Source organism: Crocodylus siamensis, chromosome 4 (assembly GCF_052110815.1).
Source record: "Crocodylus siamensis isolate JL-2025a chromosome 4, ASM5211081v1, whole genome shotgun sequence".
Taxonomy (NCBI): Eukaryota; Metazoa; Chordata; order Crocodylia; family Crocodylidae; genus Crocodylus; species Crocodylus siamensis.
This window is the reverse complement of record NC_143398.1, coordinates 237,677,508-237,705,327: the sequence shown is the minus strand read 5'-3', so window position 1 is coordinate 237,705,327 and position 27,820 is coordinate 237,677,508. Positions and strand designations below refer to the sequence as shown.

At 46.8% G+C, this 27,820-nt stretch overlaps 1 protein-coding gene across 1 annotated transcript in view; it reads left to right on the top strand.

Moving 5' to 3' along the window:
* The window catches only part of KALRN (kalirin RhoGEF kinase), a 764,809-nt gene that overhangs the window by 271,055 nt on the left and 465,934 nt on the right, over positions 1-27,820 (top strand). The gene's annotated exons all lie outside the window — the stretch shown is intronic.

Sequence of the window (27,820 nt, the reverse complement as noted above, 5' to 3'; positions counted from 1 at the left end):
TTACAACCCTCTGGGTCCGACCACGAAGCCAATTTCCCAGCCAGCGGATCGTGGTGGAGCCAAGGCCACAACTGGCCAGTTTGGCCAAGAGGTGATCATGGGATACCAGATCAAAAGCTTTTTTGAAGTCAAGATATATGACATCAATCTCTTCTCCCTTGTCCAGGTGATAGGTCACCTGGTCATAGAAGGAAATAAGATTGGTCAAACAAGACCTACCCGCAACAAACCCGTGCTGGCTGTCCCTCAGGATGTTAGCCTGGGCCAGTCCCTCAAGGATGGCCTCCTTAATAAACTTTTCTAAGATCTTCCCCAGGATAGAAGTCAGGCTAATGGGCCTGTAGTTAGCCGGATCCACTCTCCTCCCTTTCCTGAAGATCGGCACCACATTGGCCTTCTTCCAGTCTTCGGGCACTACACCAGAGCACCAGGAGTTTTCAAAGATCCGTGCCAGGGGCTGAGCTATGACGCTCGCCAGCTCCTTGAGTACCCTGGGGTGCGGGTTGTCAGGGCCGGCTGACTTGAAGGTATCCAGCTTCTGAAGGTGTTCCTCCACGAGGTCAGCATTGATGGAGGGTAGGGGATCCCCCTCACCCAGATTTCCCTGTCCCATAGCAGGCATGGGCATCCCGTGTGACTGATGAAAGACTGACGCAAAGTACCTATTTAATAGGTTGGCTTTTTCCTGGGCGTCAGTTGTCAGTTGCCCCATCTGGTTTAGCAGGGGTCCAACATTGCCCTTGCTTTTCCTCCTGCTCCCCACATATCTGAAAAAGGACTTTTTGTTGTCCTTGATGCCTGAAGCTAGTTGGAGTTCAGTTGCAGCCTTGGCTTTCCTGGTTTGGTCCCTGCAGGACCGTACCAGCGCGGAGTAATCCTCCTTGGAGGTGAATCCCATCCTCCATCCTTCGTAGGCTTTCCTTTTTAGCCACAGTAGGTCTGCTAGGTCCCTGGAGAGCCAGGGGGGCTGCTGTGCCTTCTTGCTGCCTTTCCTCCGTGTTGGAATAGATTTAGCTTGTGCACTGAGGATCACTTCCTTGAGAAGCAACCACTCTTCTTGAACTCCCATCTCCCTGGGGTCATGGTCCCTGAGGGCCTGACCAACTAGCCTCTTGAGCTTATCAAAGTCGCTTTTCTGAAGTCAAGGACTTCTGTGTTGCTGACTGACTTGCCAGCTTTACGGCGGATGGTGAAGGTGATCAGCTCGTGGTCGCTGTCACCCAACTTCCCATCAATCACTAGGTCGCCGATTAGGTCGTCCCCCGTAGCCAGTACCAGGTCGAGCAGCGCTTTGCCTCTCGTTGGCCCATAGACTTCTTGAGTCAGGTAGAGGTCATCCACGCACGAGAGAAAGCTTTGCGCCCGCTCAGATTTAGCTGAGTGATCTTCCCACGAGATGTCCGGGTAATTGAAGTCACCCATGACAACCAAGGTCCTGGAGCAAGCGGCCTGAGTCAGTTCCCGGGCGAACTCCTGGTCAAGCTCGGGACTTTGAGTGGGAGGTCTGTAGTAGACTCCCACCATTGTGTCCCCTGTGCCGAATTCCCCACGAATTTTTACCCAGAGGGTCTCTAGCTGTCCATGCCGGTCGCCAACATCAGCTTGCAGGGACATGTAGCTTTCCTTCACATAGAGAGCTACACCCCCGCCCCTTTTGTCAACACGATCCCTCCTGTACAGGGTATAGCCCTCTATACCTGTGGTCCAGTCATGGGTGGAGTCCCACCAGGTCTCCGTTATCCCAATGACATCATATTTCTTTGCACTGAGCAGGAGGACGAGCTCGTCCTGCTTGTTGCCCAGGCTCCTGGCATTAGTGTACAGGCAGGCAAGTGTGCCCTTGGGGGCTCTTGCCTTGCCCCCAGATTGTGCCAGGGCTGGGGCAGGGGTAGGCTCCCTTAAGTGCCTTGGTCCACTGGCTTTGCAAGGGTTGCTCAGGGGGCCAGCAGTGGCAGTCGTCCCCCCATCCCCCAGCGGGCTTAGTTTAAAGCCCGGTGGAGCAGGTCAGCCAGCCTGGCTGAGAAGAGCCTCCTCCCCAGGGGGGAGAGGTGGAGGCCATCTCTTCCCAGCAGCTCACTGCCTCTCTCTCCAAAGAGCGGGCTGTGGTCATGGAAGCCAAAGCCTTCCCGATAACACCAGCGCCGCAGTCTTTGACTCATCCTTTTATTCCCTTTGGTGCCATATATTGGGCAAATTTTGAGGATTCTGACTATTTTGAAGCTTACATTTCCCAACAGGCACAAAAGTAGGCCCCTACATCAGAAGAAAAATGGGGAGTATTCCTTGGGGATCAGGGTCAGCAGGTGAGCTGCTTTGTCTGGCTGGATTTAAAATTATAATTGAGCGGAGCCCAGTCACTTGAGAAACTAGGGCTGATCTAGCTAAAAAAACCTATGTATTTCATTATTAGATGGCAAGTCAGTACGAGGCGTGGGGCTGGGGTGGCACGGGTGCTAAGGTGCATGGGTGACAGCCCAGAAATTGCAAGTTTGAGGCTGTGGCAGAGTGTTCATGGTGTGGCCTGTTGGACTTCAATGAATTGGGTTGGTCATTAGAAAACTTTTTCATGGCAAGGGTTGCCAGAATCTAGAATGGGCTTGCAGGGGAGGTGGTGCTCTCCCCTACCCTGGGGGTCTTTAAGAGAAGGCTGGACATGCATCTGGCTGGTGTCATCTGACCCCAGCGCTCTTTCCTGCTCAGAGCAGGTCAGACTCAATGGCCTACTGAGGTCCCTTCCAACCCTAATGTGTGAATTCTGCTTGTCACAAGGATGCAGGAAAGGAAAGTACCAGACAAATAGGGTATTATTTTCTCAAACTTCTGGAATTGGCAGCCAACGTTACCTAGACAGAATTTGGGTCACTATTTGAATTTTAACTGCAGTGCTTGCTATTATTTGTATCCCTATACACTTCAGAGCCCTTATGATGGACCCAAAAACAAAACAGACAGATGGTCCCCACCTCAAACCGCTTACACCTAAGGATAAAATGGGAGATAGCTAGATCCAGATGTGAATGAGCTCTCATTGCAACAGTGGGCAGTCATAGAGCCTTGGAGAGAACCTCCTTTGGCACTCCAGTCTTCAGACAAGTTTACTGAGTTCGCCAAGTATTTTGCAGCATGGCTTGTACAGTGACTGAAGTCAGCAGCTTAATTTTGTTTCTTCTGCTAAAAACATTCAGAGTGAACTAGGAACACATACTATTGTGCTGTATTGTGCTGGAGAATTGGATGCCACGTTAATTTACTAGATTGTCACAACTTAATAAGTAGGCTAGTTCCAGCTGAGAAAAACAATAGGATTTGGGGCCTGTTTAGTCAACCATTGACCATCTCTGGCACTTTTCCATGACGTTAAATTTCAAGTAATGTCTTATTATAGAACAAATACTTGTTAAGTATTATACAAAGCTTAGGTATTCAGAGAAGGAAATTGTCAGGATGGAAACCGTATATGCTGTTATACACCAAAGGAGGAGAGGGAAAATATTTAGCCTAACCTATTAATTCATTGAAATAAACTTGAAAAATTAAGTGAGAGGTCACTGGGGAACAGCAAAGGACATAAATGTCTATACAGTGGTTATTTTTATCATGGTTGTAGGAGTATTTTGCTCCCCATCATCTTTCCTAATTTTGCTTAAGAAATGTGGATGTTAACACAGTTTACAGCAAATCAGTTAGAGTACCTGGTTAAGTCCATTCCTGTTCAGCAGCACACATGTACATGTCTTTCATGTACCACTTACCTGCAGAGTTGGGGTGTATATAGAATAAGGCAGAATTTGTAACCAGAACCTGGATGGAAGTCAGTTAAATGAAAGAAGCAGCACCATTGAATGCTGCCATCCTTTGCCTTTATTTATTTGTATGTATGTCTCTCACTAGTGCCTTCATCACTAGAGTCCTATGCAAGCCCACAAAGTGGAAAAAAAATCAGTAATTCCAATTCTATAAGCCATTCACAGCCATTAAAATGGAAGGGCCTATACTATAAGCTTTTGTTCACACTCCCTGAACAACTCTCAAGTACAGCCGATGCCATGCTTAATTTGAACAGCTTGTCAGCCTCACTGCAGACCTTGCGGACACAGTAAATGTGGCCTTGCTAGGGGCAAGACCTGTCATTCACTGATTCCCTGCCCTGCCACCAGCTGCTTGTGGGAACTCAAGTAGTCAGACAAGGTCAGTTCTTTAAAGATGTTTAAGCACTTAAAGAGGTAGGCGGGTGTTTCACTGAGTTTCAGAAATGTCTTGGTGCTTATCTCCATGTAGTTTCAATGGGACTTAGAGAACTGTGTCTCAGAGATCCCACCTGACACTTATTTGCATCTTTAGGTACCTAAATGCCTTTAAAAATCTAGCCCTTAGTTTGTCTGGGCTTCAATTCTCCAACTATAAAAGCATAACATAGCACTGTCCTTCCTCACAGTGGTGTTGTGAAGATAAATACATTAGAGATGGTGAGGTGCCCTAGTACTACTGTTATAGGGGCCTGATGAGCATAATGGATGTATGAATGGTAGCTGGATCGAGGAATGGATAGTCAGTGTAGAAACCTTCACTGAATCGGGTTTGGAACTGGTCCCTAACTGTGTACTTCTCAATTTAACATAGGCTAGAGTGCATCATCTAAATAATGTTGGTCCTACAGTTGTCATTGGTGGCATACAGATGTACTTTTCTACTGGAAGAAATTTCTTTCAGTAGAAAAATAAACTGGGAGCTGACTGTATAGCTGTTCCTCCAGCCCCATGGCTGGAGAGCTTCATAGGCAAGCTCTCTACATAAGGCACTAGAGAGCTGCTTCCTAGGCCACCCCCACCCATATTAATTGACAAACTGGTCCTGTGGTGGGAGCCCTCCCACTTCTTTCCTCTTGCTTTGCACTCCTCTGGTCTGGACTTCAAGAAGGGGTAGCTGCTCTGGGTCTGCTGGAGAAAGCCTCCACACATGCCAGGCCTCTGGCCCCTTGGGCTTTTCAGTCGCCACCTCCATCACTCCACTGAGCAGGGGTGGGGGACACAAAAGGAAACCGGCAGCTGAGTCGACAGCGGGGCAGTGCTCTCTGTACTTCGCTCCTGGGAAGTGAGCAGGGGGAGCAGCAGGGCATAATTCCCTTCCTGCTTCATACACTGGGAAGTCCTCCCTTCCCATCCCTTCTCCTTGTGCTATAGGATAGCAGCTGCCCCCTATACCCCCTCCAGACCACAGTGATGCCAGCCTCAAGGAAGGCATTAGAGCTTTTCCCCTGGGTACCAGGAGGACTTAAGCCAGGGGAAAGTGTGCAGACATTCAGGCTCCCAGAAAAAATGATTTAACCCTGGCTGTTCTCAAATTATTTTTCTCCTGGAGTGGCCATTTTTGCCGTGGGAGGAAAAGCTTGGACCTCTACACACTTCTGGTTTCCACCAGGAGAAGTACAATTCTCTTGGTAGACACTGAGCTTCAGTAATGGCCACTCTTATCTGCCTGTGATCCTGATACGTTTTTTAACACAACAAACTTGTAAACTAAACAAGTAACATCAGCAGGTGCGACGCACCAAGTCTCGGTGTGCTAGACTGCCAGAACATGCTGCCAAAGTGTGTCCTTCTTAGCGGAGGATCCTCAAGGTGAGCAGACTTAGGTAGGCCCTTATATTGTCCCGCTGCTGTAAAGTGGGTCCACATGTCTGTTTGAGCAGTCTGCTGCCTGATGTTGCCCACCTCCGTTGAGCTCTGTGATGAACTGAGATGCACGTAGCCAGCATTTTTAATGGGGTTTGTCAAATAAAAATGAAAGAGCTATTTTTTTAGACTATACTAATTATGGAAATCATGAGCGCAGTTTGCTTTGCAGACATCAGATTTTTAAAACATTTATTAAAAGACTGTCACTTGGCATGGTATCGGTCATATTTACTATCCAATGTCCTTTGTTTTTATATTACATTGTGAGGCATATTTTAATGAAGTGCCAATACTTATTTGTCTTGGTTAGAGATTTTTGCTTTGTTTTTCTTCTGTGCTGCTTGTAAATGTGTTATCATTTGGAGCAACAGAGTCTGGCCTGTTTTTCTTAGTCTTATATTTGAACACTAGATATCAGTGCTTGGATAGCTAGTCCAAAATTATTCACGAGGTTACTATATTCAGAAGTTTTTGCCTCTGTAATGTAGCTATGTTGATAGCAAATCTGAAGTAACTCTAAATTCCTGCTTTTTAATGATCTACTTTATCATTTTGACCTGATTGCGCTGTGACCATCAGTTCTACCTATATTTTAAAGAATGCCTGAAACAACAACAACAACAACAACAAAAGAAATGTCTATTTAAACCTGAGTTGTAGAGAGGGAGTATCAAAATAGTTGTGATGTAGCATCCCTCTTTGACTAAACAGATTTTCTTTAGATTTGATGGGGAAATGAGCAGCAGTGAAACAGTTAAAAATTTAGGCAGTCCTAATTTGGCTTTAAAGTTGACACCTCACTAAAACGAAGGGTGTAAGTTCACCGTTCTCGTCGTCCCATTGTTTCTCTGCACTGGCTGCAGAGTCAGCAAGGCAAATGTGCATTAGTTTATATTGTCAAGGCTATCTTTGCAAGCAGATGGGCTGAGAATCTAATTAAAAAACCCAAAAGCTTTGATTCTGGCAAAAACAGCAAAATCTGTGGGATGGCCTTAAATCCTCTGAATTAAATGGATGTTCTGTGTCACGGTGATTCCATTGTCCCTGTCTATAAATAAAATATGAAGGGCTTCACTTTCATATAGGCCCATAAAGATGCTCATTTATGAGTTTAATAAAGCATGTGTATTCAACCCAATTAGATAAGCATATGTATAGAGCCATAAACGTCCTCTATATTAAATCTACATACGTGCAACATTGCGTGCATAAATTGGCACATGTTTAGATTTTTAAGTGATCTGTGGTGAGCTGTTTTTTGTTTTGAGTTAACCACCCCTTCCTATTTGTAATTTGTAATTGTAGCCCTGGTGTATATCTTACCTGTCTCAGAACTGCAGCAGAGCTCATAGATTATGTTGCCGTCAGTCAATTTCAAAGTGCTTTGCAAAGGAAGGTAAGAGCCGTAAACCCCATTTTACAGATGGGGAGACTGAAGCAGAGGAAACAAATCGGTTATCCCAAGGATGCACAATAAGGAAACAGTGATCCAAAAACAGCAAGCAAATGTTCTTTTTCTCAGGCCAGGGCCTAACACATGGGACCACGTCACTTTCCTGAATGGCGAACTGTGGATTTAAAATAATCCCTAAAATGTATGAAAGAGAAATAGTGAAAGGAAATAGAATAAGTTTATTATTTGTGTAACCAAGTGCTTTGGAAGCCCAGCGATGAAGTAGGATCTGTCTTTTGCTCGGTTCTCTACAAAATCTGCACTTTGCTCTAGTCAACATCACTGTATTGCCTAGATGCCAGTTAACCCTCACATATGAGAATGGACATACGAAAAGGAAGTCTTTGTTTTCTTAACTACCATCACTCTTGCATAATGGACCTCAATGGCATTAGGTGTCTGACTCCCACTGAATTTTAACATGGTTAGGGTACTTTGTTCTTTAACGCTACTTGAAATATTGTAGCTGTACAGCATGAGACAACCCAAGGTGCTGTCTGGGCAGTTTCTTTTGTTTGGGGCCTCCTGCTAAGCTGGGCAGACTTGCAGTATCCAGTCTGGGGCACTGAAACAGTTGTCCCACATTGATCTTTCTTGGGAGGAACTGCTGTTCCATTGAAGTGACAGCTGTGAAAAGGAAGTTGCATGAGGAAGAAAAGGCATTTCTTTTTATCTCAGCTTATTTCCTCATTTCTTTGACTGCCAGGGCCTCAGGTGCCTGCTGATGGTTTCAGCATGTTGTTTCTGTGGGTCTAGGCTATATGTATTATGAGTAGCTATGGACCTCTTTATTACGCCTGATTTAAACTTAGTCTCTCGTTGCCTGGGAGTGTGTGAATGCTTCCTGTTTAACCATCGTGGCCAAATGTGTCTGCAAAGATACCTGCTGCTCTTAGGTTGTGTTTACACAGAACGATCTGTTGCATTATTTTAACTACTGAAATGAAGTGTGGCTGCAATGTTTTGCACTGCTGCTTTCCTTGTTAATCATTGCATTCACTCAGCGCTGCACTTAGTCAAACTACAGGCGGTCCTCGACTTGCAGTGTTTCGCACTTACAACATTTCTAACTTGACTCCGTTTCGACTTTCTGATGTCAGTTTCGACTATTTACAACACTTGATCTGACGCCATGCCACGCCAGCAAACAAGTTTGCTGCATTGCCTATCTCCCTGGAGAACGTCTGTCCAAACTTCCTTGGACAATTTTCTTTAAGAAAGCGGACAAGACTCCAGAAGAACCTGCAGCCAGGACTCCTGAGAAGACTCCAGCCAAGAGCCCTTCAAAAAGTCCAACTAAGAGCCCTTCAAAAAGTCCAGCAAAGTCACCTCAAAAAAATCCTTCCAAATCAGTATGATTGCTATTTATAATATAAATACATTAATGTAGCTATATTACTCGACTAAAATTAATTGAGTACAAAATTCTGGGGTATTTTTGGTGAAAATAGGGTATCGGGCCTTGGCCCATTTATAACTTGTTTCGTATGAGAAAATTGGTTCCGAGTTGCAATGTTTTGGCTTAAGAAGTGGTTTTCAGGAACCAATTGTATCGTAAGTCCGAGGACTGCCTGTACTCATTATTTTAGGTAGAAGGGTTAGGGTGCACTGCTCCACTGCTCAGCTCTGTGATCCATGATGTTCTTCTCATGGGACACTTTGGGGCACCAAAACAATATGGTTTATGGGACTAGCCATCAGCTAACACACCCACAGCGTTCCTGTCTTGTCAGCCGTGTGGTTTGAAAATGGTCCTGGCAAAACCATTTTGGTTAGCCTGAAGGATGTAGCACCAGGCACCATGATCATGATGGTCTATTCATATGAGCAGAATAATGCACGTGCATTTGGAGTCGCACGTGGTTGGATCTGGCTGTGTGATTTCTTAGGGATCGTAGTGTGGTAGCAATAAGAGATAATGGGGGAGCAGGAGGATGAAACCTAGCAAAGCATTTGTCTGGAGTTGATTTCCTTAGTGCAGTACTGCTTCTGAGTTCATCCAGTCCGCAAGTGCCCAGTGGGAAGGGTAATACTAAAGAAGTGGGATGGTGAAAGCCAGTGGCAGAACTTCATAGTTTCATAGTTTCATAGTTTCATAGTAGCTAGAGTCGGAAGGGACCTAGGTAGATCATCTAGTCCGACCCCCTGCCTTAGCAGGAAAGAGCACCGGGGTCAGATGACCCCGGCAAGGTGCTCATCTAACTTCCTTTTAAAAATCCCCAGGCTAGGAGCCTGCACCACTTCCCCTGGAAGCTGGTTCCAGGCCCTAGCCACCCTGACTGTGAAGTAGCGCCTCCTAATATCTAATCTAAACTTACCCTCCGCCAGTTTGTGACCGTTATTCCTGGTCACTCCTGGCAGTGCACGGGGGAACAGGGACTCCCCCAATACCTGCTGATCCCCCCTGACCAGTTTGTAGCAGGCCACAAGGTCCCCCCTTAGCCTTCTCTTGTGGAGGCTAAACAGGTTCAGGTCCCGTAGCCTATCCTCATAAGGCCTGCCCTGCTGACCCCTGATCATACGAGTGGCCCTCCTCTGAACTCTTTCCATATTGTCCACGTCCCTCTTGAAGTGTGGCGCCCAGAACTGGACGCAGTACTCCAGCTGCGGCCTGACCAGTGCCGCATAGAGGGGGAGGATCACCTCCCTGGACCTGCTCGAGATGCATCTGTGGATGCATGATAGGGTACGATTGGCCTTCTTGACTGCCTCCCCACACTGCCGGCCCATGTTCATCGTGGAGTCAATGACGACTCCAAGATCCTTTTCCGCCTCCGTGCTGGCAAGAGGAGAGTTCCCCAACCTGTAAGTGTGGTGCCGGTTCTTCCTCCCCATGTGCAACACCTTGCACTTATCAGTGTTAAACCCCATCCTATTCTCATCCGCCCACCGTTGCAACCTGTCAAGGTCAGCTTGTAGCCTATTGCATCCTTCTAGTGCACCCACATCCCCCCACATCTTAGTGTCATCAGCAAACTTGAACAGGGTGCTTTCTACCCCCTCATCCAAGTCACTGATGAAGATGTTGAACAGTGCAGGCCCGAGGACCGAGCCCTGCGGAACCCCACTGCCCACATCCTTCCAGGTCGAGAAGAACCCATCCGCTACCACCCTCTGGGTGCGGCCCTCCAACCAGTTGGCGACCCATTTGACCGTGTGGGCATCGACACCACAGTCTCTCAGCTTTTTGATGAGGACAGGGTGAGAGACAGTGTCGAAAGCCTTCCGGAAGTCCAAAAAGACTACATCCACAGCAACCCCTGCGTCTAATGATTTGGTGACCTGATCGTAAAAGGCCACCAGGTTGGTCTGACAAGACCTGCCACTGATGAACCCATGTTGGTTGCCCCTGAGCATGCATTCCCCCGCAAGGCCCTCCTGGATGTGTGCCAGGATAATTTTTTCAAAGAGCTTACCCGGGATTGAGGTCAGACTAACTGGCCTGTAATTTCCCGGGTCCTCTTTTTTTCCCTTTTTGAAGATAGGGACCACATTGGCCCTCTTCCAGTCCTCCGGCACCTCGCCAGAGCACCACGAGTGCTCATAGAGCCGTGCCAGGGGTCCCGCAATGACCTCAGCCAGTTCCTGTAGAACCCTAGGGTGAAGATCGTCCGGACCAGCGGACTTGAACACGTCCAGCTTCTCCAGAAGTACCCTAACTAACTCCTCGCTAACCCTTGGCCCAGGCGTGTCTCTCTCGGGGCCCGAGGGGGGCCCAGCAGGGAGGTGGCTGAACTGGTCCCTACTTAGGAAGACAGAGGCAAAGAAATCGTTAAATATGTTAGCTTTGTCATCTGGTGTGATGACTAAGTTGCCCATCGTGTCCTGCAGGGGCCCCACATTACCCGGGACCCTCTTTTTACCCCCTATGTATTTGAAGAAGGACTTCTTATTGTCCTTAATCCGGGAAGCTAGTCCTATCTCCAACTCTGCCTTGGCCCTCCTGACTGCCCCCCTACATCCTCGGGCGACTATAACATAGTCCTTCTTGGCGATGACCCCATCTCTCCATTGGGTATATGCCTCCCTTTTAGCAAGGAGACATTCCCGGATGCTCTTAGTGAGCCATGGGGGTTTATGTGCCCTCCTGCTCCCTTTGACCCTTGTTGGGATTACCTCCCTTTGGGCATGGAGGATCGTCTCCTTAAGGAGCAACCACTCACCTTCGACATCTGATTCCCTTCCCCTCTGGGTCCTCAGCGCTTCCCCAACTATCCTCCTTAGCTTGTTGAAGTCAGCCCTCCTAAAGTCTAGGGCTGTTGCCTTGCTGCAGCCCTTTGCCACCTTACGCTGGATGGTGAATTCCAGCAAGCGATGATCACTGTCTCCCAGGTGGCCCATCACCCGCAGCCCCCTCACCAGGTCATCACCCGTGGCCAGCACTAGGTCCAACAAGGCGTCTCCCCTGGTGGGACTGTGCACCTCCTGGGTTAGATGGAGGTCCTGCAGTCTGGCTAAGAACCGACGTGAGCGATCAGACTTGGCTGACTGCTCCTCCCAGCAGATGTCTGGGAAGTTTAGGTCCCCCATGATGACCACATCCTTAGCCCTCACTGCCTCTGTAAGCTGACCTAAGAATTCCAGGTCGAGCTCTTCTCCCTGGTTGGGAGGTCTATAATAGACTCCCACCGTTAAGTCTCTCTCCCCTGGACTGCCTTTTACTCTAACCCAGAGCACCTCAGAGTGCCCCCCCTCTACCCCCATGCTAATTAACGAGGAAGTATATTCCTCCTTGATGTAGAGTGCTACTCCTCCACCTTTCCTTCCTATCCTGTCCTTCCTGTATAGCCTATAGCCCTTGACACTCACCGCCCAGTCATGCGATGAGTCCCACCACGTTTCTGTGATCCCTACTATGTCAGGGCTGGTGACAGCTAGGAGGAGGGCGAGTTCCTCCTGCTTCTTCCCCATACTTCGAGCATTCGTGTAGAGGCATTTGAGGCCTTCAGCGGTTGTGCCCACTGACCCCCTAGTCACAGCAATGCCCCGTCCCCTATCGCTTACCTGTTTCTCCGTTTTGACCATTGGTCTGGGCTCGCTGGCTGTTGCTGGGCCTGGTATCTCATCGTCTCCTCCGCCCTCATCTTCCCCCTCCCCCGACGAGCCTAGTTTAAAGCCCGCCGAAGGAGGTTCACCATGATGAAGGCCACTTTCCTGGGAGTCTGCACAGAGCTCTCCTTGGACCTACAGTGGCACAATATGAGAGGTCTCCTCAGTGTGGAAAAGTGCATCGGCATCACAAACTGGACGGTCACCGCTCCATATCTACTGGCTAGTAGTTAACATTTTTAGTGTTGGGAAAGCAACGGTTAGGGCTGTTCTCTTGGAGGGTTGCAATGAGGATGGTGCTCATTTGCTGGAACGAGTAAAGGAATGTTTGGTTTTTACATTTCTGTGGGTATTAATAGAGTCGTAAGTCCTTGATTGTTCTTGGGAGCCAAAGTTTCCATCTCTTTTCCTGGTTTATGAAGCATCTCACTGGAGGCTTGTATGAGAAAGGGAAGCAATTTAATTTCACTCCAGGTAGTGGCAGAACGTGAGCAGAGTGTTTCAGTGGTGGCAGGGACTTATGAAAAGATTAAATATTTCTCATTATATGCCATTTTTGGGAACAAGTGCATTTTGCACAACTGTGAGAGTAAGGAAGGGATCCTGGAGAATGGATAAGGGATTAGGACCCGGAGAGACCTTCTGAACTTTATAGACATCCAGAGGGTGATCAAAAATGTCACAAGTATCTAAGTGAACACAGTCACCAATGCACTGTGCTCCTGCTTTAAGATTCAGGGATATTTGTGAGTAATGAATTCTCTGTAATCAAGGGAATATGTTTCTGATTGATTTTTATTAGGAACTGATACTGTGAAGCCGGGGAATGTTTGCGGGCTGAATTGCACTGCAGTTAAACTCTTCAGCCAGGCTGCCCTCAAAATGAATGTATGGACATAGGAGACACGTTGCTGGAATAACAACAGGGACAATTAAACAAGAACGAGAGGCAAACTTAAGACCGGTGAAACCGAGGCATGGGCAGACAAAGGAGTGTTCAGAAAGCCTTGTAGATGATATGCTCCAAAAGGTTGCTCAAGTCCTGGGCTATTGAATGTAGTGGACGGGTTTTCTGATTGCATTGACTAGACACGGTGGAAGTAGTATGACATGTCTTCTCTAATCTGCAGAGGCTGGGGGCACAGTGCGCGACTCATCCCAAAAGGTGCCCCATCACCATTGTTTGCCCCTGAGTCACGGCCCATCCTCCCTATGGATCACTTAAGCCTATTCTAGGAAACCATCACTAAACCTCCACCTTCACAGCCCCGTTTTGCCTTGAATTCCATAATTTAGCAGGAATAATTTCATACCAGGCACTCCTTGTCATTAAGCTGGGAGAAGAATCAAATTTAAACGGGACTCAGAATAACAGTTATACCCAGAATAACTAAATAACAGTTCTGGCTCTGCTCCTGGCTTCTCCTTTGCCCTGGTGAGCTGCTTAGAGAACAATTTACAAAAATAGCCTCTGAGCCTTTTATTTTGAGTGCCCAGTATGAGAGCTGCTGAGCTTGATATGTAACGGTACCAAGCAGCCAGAGCTTCTGATGGCTACGCTGTAAACCCAGGGCAGGCAATTATTTTGGGCGGAGAGCTGCTTACTGAGTTTTGGCAAGCCATCGAGGGCCGCGTGACAGGCAGCCAGGGGCAGATAAATGTTAATTTTCTAAATTTTTTAGGGGCCCTGCAGGCCAGGTAGAGTGGCCTGGAGGCTGCATCCAGCCCCCGGGCCGCATTTTGCCCACCCCTGCTGTAACCTGCGGGTGTTCAGCTTATCTAAAAATCAGATCCAAAGAACTTCAAGTCAGGCATCCAAAAACAGGTTGCTTCTGAAGACAGGGAGATGGTCTCTGTGCTATTGCTCCCCCCTCCTTGTAAAACGCTAGTACTCCTCTATTTTTATATAATACTTGTCATCCAATGTCCTTAGCGCGTTTCAAACATTAATTGAGCATTACCACATCCCTGTGATGAAGTTGTCATTATCTTCATTGTACAGATGTAGGAATTGATGCAAAATTAGTTCGGCACCCCAGATTGCACAGGGAACAGCTGGCAGAACAGAGACCAGACATCTGATTTCCAGGGTCTCTTGACTCCCAGTCTTGTTCAGCCACTACATAATTCTTCTCTGGGCATTAAAGAATTGGTGTGGCAAGGTGCAGAGTACTCCTGGGAGCTAAAAGGCAATAAAATTACTAACCCATGTAGGAGGCTAGCAGGGTTATTTCAAGCCTTAAAAATTAAGTGTGAAGTTGTTTTTTATTATTACTCTAATGACCCGATGTCCAGCCATCTATGGGCTTTCAATTTCTGCTGGAGAAAATATTTCATCATATTTAACTGTACCTCCGTTTTTAAAAAAAGTGGTACAATTATTGGTTGCAGCCATCCAGTGATTAAAAACTCATAAGCTTTCCTGTCTTATGTAGAAAGACATTCAGTTTTGGACATCCAAACCATCTGAGATAAAGGCAAATAAAGCAATGATGGGAGGAAAGAAACCAAGTAGGGTCCACCCAGGCACCAAACACAACTGTCTGAATCTGGATCTTGCTGGACTCGGGTTGTAACTTGCAGTTTAGAGATAAGTTTCAAAGGCTGAAAGGAGACTTCAGTAGAGAGGAAAGCAGTATTTTCAATGAAAATAAATAATGTGTAGGACCATCTAGCTCTCAAATCATTTGTCACACCACCCTTGTGAAGTAAGTGGGGCTGGGCTCAGCAAGTCAGAGCTGGAACAAAGGGAATTCCTCACTCAGATCCTGTCCTGTCCTCTGCCTTTTAGCACGTAATGCTCTCGCCGTGAAGACCCCTACTGACTTCAGCGGGGCAGGGTCACAGCACCTTCATCCAGAGCAGAGACAGTGGGAGGCTGACAGCAGAAGCTGCGATGTGTGGTACTTAATGACCACTGCAAATAGGAACAGATGGGGCTGGGGAGGAGGAGGTAGAATATCATTAACCTCCTTGGGAAGATCGGCAGGGCAGCAGTCAGGGATCACTTCAGTTGAGGGAGACTCTGGATCGGCATACTTGCATTTGGACAGTTGTTGAGGTTGTTAATCCCTTCGTTGGCTGCAAACACTTGGCTCTTTAGCAGACTTTCAGATCCAGCATCCCCTACTAGGTTGGCCCATGGTTTCAGATGGTTCTCTACCGCTTCTGCTGTTTTCACAGTACCGGATGGTGTACTTGTGAATGCCAGTACTGGTGTCTGCAAGAAGCCTAGTGGATTCGGAGATGTTACGCCCTCTCGTATCGCTGTCTTCAAATGAGAGACACCTCGCACCAAATATACTATGTCTGCTATGGGCAGCGCTCTTCCCTGCCCAGGGCCGGGGGTTGGACTGGATGATCTGCTGAGGTCCCTTCTGACCCTGAAAATCTGTGAATCTATACTTGTCTTGTTCATAGAATTTAACTCTTCCTGTAGGACACGGGGACAGGCAAAATATCTTTATTCCAGAGAGAAGGATCCTGATCTTGGGAGCGGAAGATTTTGGGCTGAATTGTGAAATTGCACTTCCCCACCGAATGCCTCTTGGTTTTAAGAGGACACAATAAGTCTCAGACTCTTTGTCCTGCTGGTGTTTTCCTAATAGTCGAGTCTTTTCTGCTTAAAGAAACATGTTTGGTTCAATCTAAACATCGTCATCATCCTGCCCCTGGGTAGAGGGCTGGACTCGGTGATCTTCTGAGGTCCCTTCCAGCCCTAATGTCTATAAAATCAATGTCTATGAAATCTATGAAATCAGGATTATTATTAATAATATTATTATTTAACAGATAGACTGATTCTGCAACCTCAGAGGGAGTCCCCTTGGATGTAATACCACATGCAGCTTGCTTAGCAACCTCCTCTCCAGTCTGTTGTGGGCAGGAAATATATATCTGATAAACAAGTTATTTTGGGTAAATCAGTGTGGCTACAAAGACTGGCTTTGTTTGCTTTGGGGTGGGGCTTGCAAGAATAAATAGACTCAGATCTATCGGTCTTGGTCGGCCCTGCTAACTGAGGGGGAGAAAATGGCAGAGTTGGCTTGAAAACCATGTGTTTACAGCGAGAGCTCAAATTCACGCATGCCGTGTGAATGAAGCAGACTCCGTGCAGGGAAAGCAGGATGTTTCTTGGATATAACACTCACCTTTCCTCCTGTGACATGCACTTGAATCCAATGTGTACCCTGAAATAAAATGAATGTGTGAACTCTTGCCAAAGTCTATGAGCAGACTCATACAATGGTTGTATTATGCCTGCTCAGGAGATAGCACAAAAACCAGCCTGGATGCTGGAGTGCTTGGGACCAAAGCTAAGAACCAGATTTTTTTTTTTTGCTTTTTGGAAGACTATATATGTATTTTTTAATTGTTACTGTTCCAAAACACATAGCAAAAACAAAAGAGAAATTTCCCACAAAAATGTTTTTCTCTCTTAAACATGTTTGTTTTCCATTTTTGACTTTTTCTTCCATTTTTATATTATGCATATTATAAAATAAATGAGACGAAAAGTCATTTTGAAATGGGAAGTAAAAATGTTTCAATCCAAGAAATGCTTTGTAAAATGTTTCTTTTCGAAAACGCATTCCTCAAAATAATACTTTTTAATGAAAAAATTTGCTTTCAATTAATCTGTGTTTTTACCATGGAAAAATATTCCATCGGAGAAGTTCTCACCATCTGTACTTAGAACGTGTGGTCGGGTTATTTTGTCCTCCACATTGGGACTCTTAATAAAGCTAATGGAAGCTATGTATAATTATAATAGGAAGAAGTGAATATGATACCTAGGAAGAGGAGCATAACCCCCTTTTAAGTAGGAGTTGTGCCTCTTCCGTGCCATGTGCCATATGTAGCTCTGGTGTAGCGCACACAGTGCCATATCACTCGGGTCACTCCTGCTAACACGCTTCACTGTCCTCCTCCATCCTTCCAAGCACACTATTTGCACTTGCATGTAGTTTATTCTCTGCTCTTTAGTTCAGCTCATGTCTGCCTCTTTCTTAGCTCTGAGCACTTGATGCCCAAAAGCTTGTCCAACATCTCTTCCAACTGTACAGATGGTCCAATAAAAGAAATTGCCAATAATCCCTCCCTCTCATAAACCTCAGAGGGGCTACACCTGTTTGCAGTGGGGCTGAGTTTGGTGCACTGTCCGTGGACATGCATCAGGTTTCATCATGCGTCTCTGCATGCAGTTCAAACCTCTATCAATCCCTATTTGAAAATGAAGACTCATGCAAAGAGAAGATGCTCCTAGCCTTGTTTATGCAGCCCAAGTTCTACTCGCTGCTGGTAGTGTTTGCTCCCACAATGTACATCAGACACTTATATGTATTGGGAACCTAGTAGATAGATTTTCTGGGGGTTAATTTGTACTTGTACAGCGTCCCAAGGGAATCCAGCTGCTTACCATCTCACATTCACCCATGCAGCTTGTGGCCAATATTCTCTTGCTGTAAGACACCAGGACCGTTGTCTAGGAAAGCAAACAATCAGTATTCTGCTAGGCATCCTTGTCCTTTACTAAGAGCCTGATAATAATGAGCTTAATCCATGGCCCGCAGGCCAAATTTTAAGATCCATAGGGAGCCCCACAGGTCAAACAACATGACCCTGTCCTCTTGATTAGGAGTGCGGGGCTGAGCCCAAACCTGGTGCATGGGCTGGGGCACCACGTGGCCCGATCTGAGTGTACAAGGTTGGGGTGTGATGGGGCTCGATCTGATATACGGGCTGGCTGAGGTAGCACAGGGCCCAGTCTGGGCGTGAGGGGCCACGTGGAGGCAGCACAGGGCACGATCCGGTCCTCGGATCTACCCAGCACCATTCATCCAGCTAGCAGTCCTGTTGGTTTAAATGAAATCCTATTGAAGCTGTTCCTTGTGATCTTGTTCTCTTTGCGTGAGCATCAGAAGACTGGAGATTGCTCTGATTGTAATTACTAACTTTGCAGCAACAGATGCAGCAATATTTATTCCGAACTTAGTCTTCTAAGTAAGTTACATCTCCAAAAATATTCCCAAGTCCCCTGGGCCCTCCAGACTTTTTCCATACATAGTGCGCATGTATTTTTCCTGCAAGTGGCAGTAACACATATTTTTATTCAATAAAGACCCTTCCTTGTTTGTTTGAATGAATTGGCCCAAAATATAGCACGCTAGATGGTAAGGAGATCAGCGGATGGTACTTAATACTCAACTATCCTTCTGTTGTAGTAACCGATCTTCCAGATTTAGTCTTGGATAAATGCAAACAAACCTCTGACAAATTTTATATTTATCCCAGCAGCTGTTTCAAGAGAGAACCTGCCAGATATTGATAGGAATATAGTAAATAGATGATAGTAATAGAGGCTACAACAACCACAGACAGATGTGTATTCTTGAATCCAGCTGTGTTTCGCATCTTTAAGAATAAAGATTTCAAGGGCATCATGGAGGATTTATGGGACCTATCTAATAAAGAGCTCAGTGCCTTCTGAGACATGGGTCCCACCTCTGCTCTTATTTACGACGGGGTAGATTTGGGTTTAGACCTGGGTAAGTGAGAGCAGAATGTGGCCTATGCTGGGTCCTCCCCAGCTCTGTTGGCTTCAGTAGGATTTCAGAGCAGCCCACCCCTTTCAGGAAGCTTTCAGCAGTGTTCGGGAACAGGCTGTATGTTGGGAGATGATACGGTTATACCTGTGACTGATCGCAGCATGGGTCCTGATTCGGCTCTGTTTTACAGCAGTTTACACTCTAACTCCATTGACTCTAGACCCAGGCTTTTAAGAGGAACAACTAAATGAGTTGCTTCATACTTTGCTTGGAAACAGCAGGGATACCCTCTCCATCGGTTAGCTCCTGCTGCCAAAATGTTTCTTTCTCCCTTTTTGTTCCCATCTGTTGACACTTGGCCAGCATCTCTGGTTGAATGTGGACATTGTGCAGTGGTGCATCTGCATTCTTGCGCCGTCGCGGGCTCGCCTCGGGTCCCCCCGTCCGGCCTCGGTAACCAGAGACTGCATTTGTCTCCACCTGGACCCTGCCACTTCCGACTTCTGGGTTTTTTTGTTTTACAGCATGTCACCAAAAACTCTCCTGATTCCTATTTTATGTCTAATCCTGGCCAAAGTGGAACTGGCTTTGATATTTTTTTTAAAAGCAAGAACAGTTGCTTTTCAGTGTCGGGAGAGCTAGGAACCAAGTTAGGGCATAATGAGGTATAAGAGATGAATTAGAAACGAAGGAAATCTAGCGGCTATTTTCTTAAATTTCCTCCCTCGTCATAAAAATGTGTCATGGAACCATTAGATAATGTATGAGGGGAGATTTAGGGTGAAATTCATCCATTCAAAGCCTTTCGGACAGCTTTCTCCGCAGTTCTACGTTGGCCTCCAAATACACCAGTCTGAAAGGGAGAGCTGGGGATTTGGGGAAGCTGGTGGGCTCCATAATTGTGCACGCTGGCCCTGCTGTTCCTCGTAAAAGCTACAAATCGGCTGTAACCATGATTCAAACCCAGAGAAGTAGAAGGCACTTCAGAGGAACACCACTGCCGTTTAACACCCTGCTGCTAATTAGAGAGGAAAATGGTAAGGCAGATGAATTGGACGCAGTTTTTGTACAATGGTTTAGGGCCAGTGCTATAGTGTTCCCAAGCCAATCATAGCAGCGTGACACCAATGGATGAGCATCAGGAACTGAAGCTGGTTCTAAAAATCCTATGAAAAAAAATCCCCCCAGACATATGATGGATAGAAAATGATTTCTTTTACTTCCAAAAATCTGGAGTGGCAAGAGTTATTGGCGGTAGTGACAAAGTAGTTTAAAGTGTCTCTCTCGAGCTCTAGCGATGTGAGTTCAAGCCTGCCCTGGACTTCTGCTAACAGCTGCTGTTGTCCTAGTGGTAAATAGATCACTAAGCCTGAAGAGTCAAAGGTCAGCGGGCATCACGTCTTCACCTGAATGCTGTTGGCTACAGAAAACAGTGCATCTTAACTACACGCATCTCATGGGCTGGTAGGCCCAGGAGAGCCTTGACTTGACTATGAGTGGCACAGGTTTGGAAACAAGATATGACTTTTAAACTAAAAATATCTGTCTGTGGGAGATCCAGCTTTGACTATATAAAGATCCTATTTTGAAAGAGATTTAATAAATGTCAGATTTGTCTTTTACTTTCTGAGGCACCAGAGACACGTGAAACCCTGCTGCTTCGTCATTCATGTGGGGTTTTGCACTGGGGATGGAAACGTTACGTGTCAAGTAATTGGTGCTGAACCTTGTCAGCAGCTTTGGCCAAACCATAATGGAGAAAAATGTATGATCATTTGTTAGGCATTTGAAAAATTAATAAAAGAGTACAAGATGCTTAAAATTGTTTGATAGCAAGCAGGTTGGTTCCTGCCAAAGAAAATACATCTCGGAAGGTGTCCACGTTAAAGTGAAAAATTTAGAAAATGGCCCTGTGAACGTGCCTCAGAAAGCAACATAATGATTTATTTTAATAAAATGACGTTTGTTCTTGGGTTTCAGTTTAAGTATTTTTTTATTAGATCTGAAACGTTCTCTTTGAGAAGGTTTTTAATGTTTTTCTTTAGGTACGTTTTAGTCTCAGTCTTAGTTTAACAGCAGTTGCAGAGAGCTGATTACTTAGGTCATTGCCAGCCTATAGTGCTTTGAGATTATTTTTCTTTATGTGCCTGAACTTGCATTTAGGTATTTAACTGGAGACACTCAAAACCACAAATTTGGCCCAGACCTTTAAAAAAAAATAAAACCTCCCTCACTTGCCCTCCCCTGGCTAGGCCTATCAGTTTTTCTCAAATTTGCTGTCTAGTTTTGTTTCTGAGAATGCATAGAGTTGACTGCAGAATCCTTTTCAATATTGACTTTCAGACAGCTCAAGACATTAATATTGCTGGTAGTGCCTGGAGACCAGACCTGAGGCCAGGGGTCCATTGTGCGAGGTGCTGTACAAATATGGAGTGAGAAACAAGCCCTGGCCTGAAGGGTGTATGGGCTAAATACATAATTGTCTCTTTTCCTTCTTCCTGCTCAGATGCATCATCTCCCTGCTTTGTACCTGAACTTCTGCTCCTGCTATGAGCACCGGCGAACGTGTCATGCTCAGCAACACACTCTTTCAACTAAAAATAGAAGCATTAGAAGAAGGCTGTCTGGCTGGTAGCAGCTTAAACACTGTCAACTAACAGCTTCTGACCAATAGTTGAGAAATTGGCTGCTAATTTTGTGCATAAAGTCACAGAAGGGGGCAAGGAATTGATGAGTATTTCAGGGAGTTCAAACTCAATAGATGAGACAAAGGGCCCAGTGGCATCATAAGGTGAATGCCATTAATCTAATTAAAGTAATAATTGTAAGGCCTGGCTACTTCTCAGAAACTGTGAGCAAGGCTCAAGAAACAAACTTTTTCTTTGTTGAAAATGAGCAACGCCCCCTTCCACTCCGGCCCTGTTTGTCTTCTCGCTCTGATTTACTTCTTACAATATAAAGATGCCTGCATATTCCTCTTGGTCAAGTGGTGTCAGTCACTTGCCAGGTAACTAGGAAATTAAAATTTCATACTGAAATGAAGACCTTGCTTCTTTAAAAGAAATATTGTGGCCCCGAAAATCTGCTAACCGCCCTCCCACATATTTTATGCTTCAAAGCAGAAGCATGCTAAGGTTGGCTAACAGCTTGACACTGGAGGGAGTAGAAAAAGGCTATCATTTGCACAGAGGTGGAAGAGGAATTGGTATTTTAAAAATATTGTGTTTGTTTCAACCAAAAATGTCAGCTCTTCTCTCGAGCCTCAGAAAATGCAAGTAGCGCTCTGGCAGGTGGGCTGCTGTGTGGTGGGAAATTTTTCAAAGGCACAAATTCCACTTCCATGGAAAGTTAGAGGGCTGGTGGCACTGCTGTCGGTCCCCTCCATCACTCGCCTATGTCCTTTCTGCCCAGTGACTCAAAGACCCTTGTAGTCAGTACAGAGACCTCCATTGGCTTCACACTGTGAAGCCCGCCTGTAGTTTTCCCTGTCTAGAGTATCAGCAGGGATCTGGGTTTTCCATTCACCCCAGAAAACTGCTGTAAAATCCGAATTTTCTCCTTTAAAGGAGAAAAATGTGGAAAACGGTGGGTTACCCCTTGCAGGCTGGCAGAGATGTAGCCTGCAAGGGTCTGGGGAGTGCGGGAGGAGGGCGATCAGCAGGGGAGGGAATTTGCACGTGTGTATAGTGACATTTCATTTTAATCACGGAAAACCATGGATGTGGGGGGGTTTAATTAGAGAATTTGCACATGTGTTTTATCAGAGAATCTGTGATTTTTAAACAGAGAAAACCAGGATTCCTGATTATCAGTCTTACTGCTCAACTTCATTGTGGTTATTTAAGCACGTGTCACTTTGATTTTTAATAACTTGAGCTGAAAAATTGGGCTAAAGGTCAGGCTTTTTCCAAGGTTTCAAGAGCTGTTGGAACTGAAATCACCATTCACAGTCACGAACATAGTTTCAGTTTTTCAGGACATTACTGTTCTGGTTAGATAAGCAGGGATTTTTGATATTCATCTTTCAGTATTACATTAATCTGTAGCACATCCACAGTTAGAAATCAGATTTGGTGGGCTGGGAGGAGCTATAGAAATATAGCTGAGATATAGTTAATATTGGCTTTTTCCTCAGTGGTGTTTTCCTCATCCATTTTTCAAGGAAAGCTGGATGAAATGCCAGTTGTTGCTACATCTGTTATTGGGCTATTCACTATGCCACTATGGGCAGCCATTTCCTTAATTTCCTTGCCAATTGCTTGAAGCAAAAGCCACCCCTAGAAACGCTAGTTCAGTATAGCATGTGAGTTGACCTGGCAGAAACTGCAAAAAAAAGCACTGTACAACTTTTGCAACAGAAGAAAAAAACAACTTAAATTCATTTCTGTTTGATTCAATGATTTGTATCGGCGCGGGTACCAAAGGGTAGGAGACAGTAATACCAATGACAAAGCTCTGTTTACAACCATTTTAGATTCAGTCATGGTAGGAGTCAGATCTCTAACCTCCCAGTAAAAGGCAAGGGAAGAATAACACGATTTACACTCCTGGCGGTCTGGAAATATCTGGTCCCTCTAGTTTTGCTTTTGGGCTCACCATTTTAATGCAGCTTGTTCTGGATGCATCAGCAGTATTAAGGCAGCTGATTCTGCTTGTCTGCTTTGACAGCACTAGCTTCTTGCTAGCATACAATTATAACTGGGCAGTTCTGTGTATTGCGTATTTTTGTTTTTCTTCCTTATTTTCCATGCTAACTGTAACCTTAAAAGCTGCTCAAAGAGCATTATGGTGAACTCTGTTAGTATGCTTCTCCTGAGGTCAGGAATAGGGGCAGATCCAGTGGGAGTGCAGTGACCTGGTGGCAGTCCCCTTCCAGACTGCGTTGTGGGAGCAGCAGCTGGGGACTTTCTTTTAAGTCCCTAGAGCAGTATTCCTCCTGCTCAATGCTCCTGGCATCCAGCCCCCTATTTCACTCTCCACAGCTTCTGCTCTGGCTGTCTTCAGCTGACCTAGGGGCAGAGGGAGCTCCACAGCTGCTCTAGCCAGGCTGCATGGGGGCTGGCTCAGCTGGGGACAGCAGCAGTAGTGTTGGGCAGGTTCCCCCTCCCTGAGCCTGCTCCCAGGCTGGTGGAGAACAAACCAGGGAGTCAGGCAGGGAGAAGGAGTCCCCGCTCTGCTTCCACCCTGGGGGCTGCTCCAGCTGAACTTGGCCCCTGTACGGTCTGGTTAGAGCAGGGCAAGATTGGCTCTAGAGCTTCCCCTGTCCCCAGGTCAGCTGGAAACGGTGGGGACACTGGAGCTGGTGAGCAGGGGAGGGGAAGATGTACCAAGAGCCAGGGGGCATGATTCTTACCTGATGTTCAGACTTAAAAAAAAATCCTAGGACAGGGAGGTCTGCTTGCAGCAGTGGGGGCAGGGGGGTGCATCCTCCCTTGCAGTGCCAATCCCTGCTCCCACACCCCGCTTTACAAAATCCTGGATCCATCCATGGTCACCAATGCCATTTATTCTTAGTAATATAGGTGGGGTTTTAAAGTAAGCAAAACACTTTATCTCCGGTAGCATCCTGTCTGTTGTTCTCACATGTCATCCTGAATGGTATCGTTATGCCTGGAAACCATGAATGTAACCAAAAGCAAGTAGGAACTTTGCATGTTGTGTTCATTTTAGTTCATAAGCCCATTTTAGTTCAAGTTCAGTGTCTGTTTTGTAGATTGGTCCTCTTCCAACCACAAAATTGGGAGATGATCTTTGTATAAGCGCATCAGTGATGTAGATGGAACCTGATTGTTAGTCACAGGAAGTTTCCTTTGCACTCTTCTACCTTTTATATCATCAGGCCTTTTGTATCACCAAAGTAGTGAAGAGGGACCCTGGTATAAATGAAAATTAGGCAGTTTGTGTACAGTGGGAGTGTGTGATGGGGTCTAAGTGTAAGATGTGCTAATGTTGAGACCCTTTCTAAATATGCATTTTAACACCAACGTGTACAACCATTTTAAAACAGCTGTCGTTAGTCTAGCCTGGAATTCATAAATTCATAGATGGTAAGAGGCTGGAAGGAACCTCAGAAGATCATCGGGTCCAGCACCCTGCACCAGGGAGGAAAGATAACTGGGAGTCAAGTGATCCCAGCAAGGTGACTGTCCAGTCTCTTCTTGAAGTTTTCCAGGGCAGGCGATTGCACCACCCCTGGAAGGAGCCTATTGCACAGTCTGGACACCCTAGCTGTCTAGATTTTTCTAATGTTGAGCCTGAAATGGTCTTCCAGGAGTTTGTGACCATTACTCCTGGTTTTCCCCAAGGGTGCCCTGGTGAACAGTTGTTCACCAAGCCCTTGATGTATACCCCGGATATAGCAGTAAGTCGCTATCAAGGCCCCTCCCAACCTTCTCTTCTTCAGGCAGAAGAGTCCCAGGTCCTGAGCCTTTTTCCATATGGCTTGCTGTGCCCATCTCTGATCATACGGGTGGCCCTTCTCTGGACTCTGTTGAGCTTTACCACGTCCTTGTTTGAAGTGCGGTGCCCAGAACTGGATGCAGTCCTCCAGCTGTGGTCTCAGTGGAAGAATCACCTCCCTAGTTTAGCTGGAGATGCATTGATTGATGCATGCCAGGGTATTATTTGCCCTGATGGCCACAACGTTGCACTGCCGGCTCATATTCATACTGTGGTCTGTTATTACACCCCAGTCCCTTTCATTTGTAATGCTGGTCAGTTTGGCACTGCCAAGCCTGTAGGTGTGTTGGGGGTTGCTCGTCCCAAGGTGGAGCACTTCACATTTCTTGACATTGAACTTCATCTGATTCCGGTCCGCCCAACTTGCCAGCTTGTGTAGGTCCGCCTGTATCTGCAGCCTATCTTCAAGTGTGACCACGCTTCCCCATAGCTTGGTGTCATCCACGAATTTGGCCAATGAACTCCTCACCCCCTCATCCAAAACATTGATAAAGGTATTGAAGAGGACTGGATATTATATTTCATTGAAATGGTGGTCCATAGGCGAGAATTTGCATTTCTTGAGTTTGCAGCATTTCTTCTGCTTTAGGCACAGAAATCAAAGGTGAAATCAGTACGTAGTTACTGAGCTTTTAGTGATCATTGCTAACTTGTCCTGCCCCCAGTGTTGCATTCACCATCACTCCATGAAAAAAGATGCTCAACTTTAAGACCATCTAATTTTTTTCTGCCCTTTGGATCTCACCTTCCCCACTTTTTCTATTTTTGTATCTTTCTTTCTTCCTTTTCTGTACAGTTTCTTCTTGCTGCATTTCCTTCCCTACAACATCTCCCACATACCACGCACCCATGTGCTTTACTCCCAGGGAAAATGATCAATAATGCAATATGGAAACACTGACATTTTTAAAGCGTTGTGAATGAACTTTAAGAATTCATGTGCCGGTGAAGCTGCTGAGAAGTGGGGGAGTTTTGGGCCCTATGCAGATTTGGAAGTTCCATAAGTTTAACATGATTCATAGTTGGAAAGTTATCATTTCAGCTAAGAGAGGAAGAAACTTCCTTTCTTAATTAAATGTTGAGGTTTTTTTAGAAACTGAATGCTGTGTGGGGGCCATGGGAAAACTTTGTGTTCCTTTCCCTGAGGGACCTCTATAAAGTGCAGGGACAAGACGAGCTGAGGTTAACCCAGTGTTCAGCATGGAGAAGGTAGTGTCCTTGCTTGTTCCCATCTTTCATCCAGAAGCACAGAGAAAAAGAGGAGGGGAGGGTTGCCTGCCCCTCAAGCAGGGAAAGGGGCAGGGGGGCTTTGAGGCCAATGCGGGGCTTTGTTACCAGGCATCAGTGCAGGTGCCGGGGCCCATCCTGTGTGCTCCGGGGGCTGAGCAGCCAGGAGCCACTGCCCGGGGAGGGGGGTAGGAGGAGAGGGGGCGTGGCCAGGCTGCTCGCAGGACACTGCAGCCGTATCCCAGGGCAGGGAGGGCCAAAAGCCTCCCCTCCTCTCCCCTCAGCCTGCTGGACATGCTCCACTGCTGCCTGCATGAATCAGAGCCACCATGGTTCAGGATGGGCAGGGCTAGGGGGGCAGAGGGCTGTGGGTCAGGAGTGAGGGGCAGCAGCGTGGGGGACAGTGGGTTGGGAGTGCGGGGGGGGGGCATTGACAGTGCCAGGGGGCTGTGGGTCAGGAGTGGAGGTGCCAGCAAGGATTGGAAGGTGGGGGGTGCAGGTCGGGAGTGATGGGCATCGGAGTGGGGTGGGGGACTGTTCATGGCAGGCAGACTGTTTGTCTCTGTGTGTCCATGTGCAGAGTGAGTGAATAGAGTGCATACCTGTCTGCATGTGAGCGTGCGTACGTCTGTGTTTGCGTGTGTGTGCATGCATGCATCTATATTCATGGCAGGGAAAGTGTGTTTGTGTCTGTGTGTCCATGTGCAGAGAGTGAGTGACTAGAGAATGCACCCAGCTACATGTGTGCTTGCATGTGTCTATGTGCTTGTGTGTCACTGCGTGTGCATGCATGAGTGTTCATGCGTGTGTCATGTTCATGGCAGGGAGAGTGTGTTTGTATCTGTGCGTCCGTGTGCAGAGGGTGAGTGAGTAGAGTGCGCGCCTGCCTGCATGTCTGTGTCTGTGTGTGCATGCGTGCATGTGTCTGTGTTTACGGCAAGGAGTGTGTTTGTGTCTGTGTGTCCATGTGCAGAGAGTGAGTGAGAGTACTGTGTACGTATCTGTGTGTGTGTGCATGTGTATGTTTGGCCATAGTGGGAAAAGGGGGCAGGGCGCAGGGAGAAGAGATGGGCATGTGCCCCCATACCCCCAGCCTGGCAGGGTCCCCTCAGCCTCCCCCACCAGCACCAGGAGAGGAAAGTGCCCTGTCTCCCCCACCACCCTCCCAGCCCAGCTCCCGTGGGGGGAGGGAGCTTCCAATTTTGTGTTTGCCCAGGGCCGCAGCACACATTTACCCACCTTTGGACGCGGGGTTGGACACAGAGCAGTGCAGGGGGTCGCAGGCCTGGACGCCCGGGGGGGGGCTGGCACAGGGCCGGACACCGAGCAGCAGGGTGTGGGGGGAGGAACACGGGACCAGACACAGAGTGGGGGTCAGGTTGCGTGCAGCCAAATGCAGAGTGGCAGCA